This window comes from Capsicum annuum, chromosome 7 (assembly GCF_002878395.1).
Source record: "Capsicum annuum cultivar UCD-10X-F1 chromosome 7, UCD10Xv1.1, whole genome shotgun sequence".
NCBI classification, from domain to species: Eukaryota; Viridiplantae; Streptophyta; class Magnoliopsida; order Solanales; family Solanaceae; genus Capsicum; species Capsicum annuum.
In genome coordinates, this window is record NC_061117.1 from 205,749,003 (window position 1) to 205,752,797 (window position 3,795).

Sequence of the window (3,795 nt, forward strand, 5' to 3'; positions counted from 1 at the left end):
TGGATTTGAAATATTAATTTATATCCTATGTTGTTGTTCAAGAGATTATAATATTTTTCAATGGCTAGAAGATAAATTTCATGAGTTTGGTGTTATGATTATGCATAAAGGTGACATTTCCAGATTTCCAAACGAACTATGTATGTTTGTGATATAAAGCATGAATTTTGAAATATTTTGATTAAGTATTGATATATGGGTCATTAAACCCACATTGAGATTGATGTTTTGAGAATTGATGTGCTACATGCACCCACATTTTGACTATTTAGAAATAACTTAGAAGGATTTGACCTTTTGGTCACCATAGAGTTGAAATCCACTTTACGAAAGAGATTGCAAGACTTTACAATTAATTTCCTCATGAAATATGATATTACTTTAAAGTGGATTTTCTTGAGTTTTGAGCATAGTATTGGGAGTAGTATTTAGCACCGAGTTGGGCATGTTACTACGGTTTTATACCCCAGAACTACCGGCCACCGTAGGTTGAGACATTGACTACCACTATATGTGGATAATTGAGATAGTGATCACTAAGATAGATTGTTCTATTCCGATGGCAAGGGTAGAATAACTCTAACCTTATAGGGGCTAGTCGAGGGACATCATGGATGCTCACATGGTGTACATGTCGATTGGAAGAACCTCCCAAGTAGATGTCCATCATTCTTAGTATAGTTTACTGATTTAAAAGATTTGATATGCAGATTTACTATGTAGATTATGTTTCAGATTTCACTTAGCTCACTTGATTTAAGAACAAGAGAATAATATTGATATTTTAAATAAGTGTAATGGCTCATGACATCCGGATTTTTATGCTTCACTATTCATTATTATGATCTCAGTTTTTAGATTTCATCGAGCTATATGAGCTATTTACATTTGACATGCATGATTTGAAAACTTGTGATATTATTGTTTTATATATATATTGCATGCACCCCCATATACTCATTACATTCTCAAGTACTGATCGACATACTCGTTTGTGTGCTATATTTCCTCATAATGTAGGTTCAAGTGCTCAGTCTCAGCCTCGTCAGTGATTTCCAAGCACATTGGTCTACATTCCTACAGTGGTGAGTCCTCATGGTTCGAGGACGTACATTCAGCTTATTTAGCAGTTATTTTATTCCTTTCATTTGAGTATGAGTCAATTGGGGACCTATCCCAATGGCCCTTTAGTTTCTTGAGTAGTAAAGGCGTTGTAAGACTAGATTATCAGTTAATAGTTAGATTTCTCATTATTAGGTGTTTCAGATAATATGTTTTCAGTTCTTTTGAGATATGACTTGATGAGATTTAGTCCTATTGTTTGATTTTCTAGCTCTAAGTAAACTTTATATATAGTATTCGGCTCAAAGGGCTAGCTTGGGACTACTTGTAGCCTTAAGCATCGTGTGACATCTCGGGACCCATTTTCGGGGAATTACAGTTGATCATGAGAAATTTACAGATTTGAGAAGCCAGGGGGAACACAAACCTAGTGTTCATCTTATATCATCTACAACTTAAAAGCATTCATGATTTGGTGACCACTTATGATTAATACTGAATTCCTCTCATTTACTTTCCTATTTTACTTGCGAATTACATCAAATCAAGTAAATGTTCACATTTTTCCGGTGGAATTGACCCCAATCTAGTTGGGTTATTATATTTGCAATGGACCGTATTATACTTCTAATTGGAGTGTAGTTTTGGGAAACACTAAATTTTGATGTTGTTGCCGGGGAAGACGATTTGAGTAGTGAATTGAATTGGTAAAGTTCATAGTTTTTTAGTTTCTGTTTTTTATTTGGCAAATGTCGGTGTATGTCGAGTATTATGAGTAGAGGTGACCCCTTGCTCCCATTTAATCCAAAACTAGATAGAATCCTTCAAGCTTTGAGAAGGATGTCTGGACAAGTTCGTGAAGGAGTTCAACATCCCCCACCAGTGGATCCAAATGTGTCACTCCCGCGTGTTATTTTAGATCCACAGAATATTGCGTACTTACAGACCTAACAACTGTAGGAGCAAGAACATAGAGAAGACGAAGAGGCCAGACTTACTGCAGAAGTGGAAGTAGCTCAGCAATATAGACTAGTTAGGCCTAGATAGGTTGTTGATCATCAAATTTAAAGATGCAGGGCTCCATTTATTCTTGCATATCAATACTTAGACCCATATGAGAAAGATGTGATGATCTGAGTTATATTAACCCTACTAAGTCTGGAGCCATTATTCATCCCACATTAACCCCTAATGTGAAGTTTGATATCACTAGTGTAATGATTCAATTATTAAATCTAAATGGTGTATTTTCAAGAGCAGCTAAGGATGACCCAAACATGCACCTTGCAAATTTTCTCAGGATCTGCATATTTTAACTATTCTAGGGGTTGATTAGGAAGCATTAAGATTGAAATTGTTCCTATTTTCATTGACAGGAGAAGTATCATTATGGTTGGAGGAACATCCAAGAGGATCTATCACTACTTGACATAAATCGAAGAAGTGATTTCTGAACAAATTCTTCCCACCTACACAGATGCTACAATTGAAGGATGAGATTTATGATTTCGGATAGTTACCTGCAAAATCTATGTATGAGGCATGGTATTGATTCAATAAGAAGATGAGCATAGTACCAAATCACTGAATCAGAGGATCTATCTTGTCAAAAATCTTCTATATTTCATTGAATAATAGTTCAAGAGATATGGCAGATATCATTTTAGGAGAAGAATTTATGCGTATTTGCTAGGATGCTGCATAGAAAATGCTAGATAATACTGTGGTGACCAACATAGGATGGAAAACTCGAGATTTAGAATGTGGTGGTGGTACATATGCTATTAGAGTAAAAAATACTTATGGAGCAGTGAATGACATAGTAGCACAAGAGGTTGCACAGCTTCATACAGATATTGGGTTGCTTACAAAGCAATTTGCGTTAATGGGTGCTGAGAAGGTGAATGCAGTTGTGGCATAGGGATCTACTTCCAAATCATTCAAGATCAAATCTGAAGAAGAGGCAAAGTATCTTGATCATAGATTGACAGATTTCTGAGCCCAAGGTCAAAGGAATCAAGGTCAAAGCTATTATAATAATAGATACAGGGATGGTGATTAGCAGTGTAAAGATAAGTATAAGAAGAAAAGTGGCAAGTATATTCCACCACTTAGTCGAGATACTGAATCCAAAACGGAGTCACTTTTGTCTAAGCTTGTAAAAGGTCAAAAAGGTCAAGAGAATAGTCTAAAGGATATTAAGTTGATCTGTCAGGATTGAACTATAAAGTTGAGGCACATGCTTCAGTAATCAAGTAATTGGAGCAGCAATTTGGTTAGATGTCAGTTATAGAATCAAAGACAACCTGGTACTCTTCTAAGTAATATAGTGGTAAATCCTAGAAAGAATAGTCAATGCCATGCCATTACCACTCAGAGTGGTAAGGTTACTATAGACCTACATATACCCACAGTTGATGAGCAAAAGAGTGAGGATGAGTTGGTGGATGTTGGGAGCATCAACATGCATAATGGAGTAGAAGAGAAGGCTACAGAGCCTATGTTAAATCCCATTCCAAGACCCCTTCCGCCTTATCCACAAAGAATAAGAAAGAAACAAGAAGATGGTAAGTATCAAAAATTTTTGTATATATTAAAAGAGTTGACTTTCAATATACCATTTGTAGAGGCATTAGAGTAGATGCCTGGATATGTAAAATTCATGCAGGATGTGATCATCAAGAAAAGGTCAGTCAGTTATGATCCAGTCGACAACATTCATCATTGCAGAGT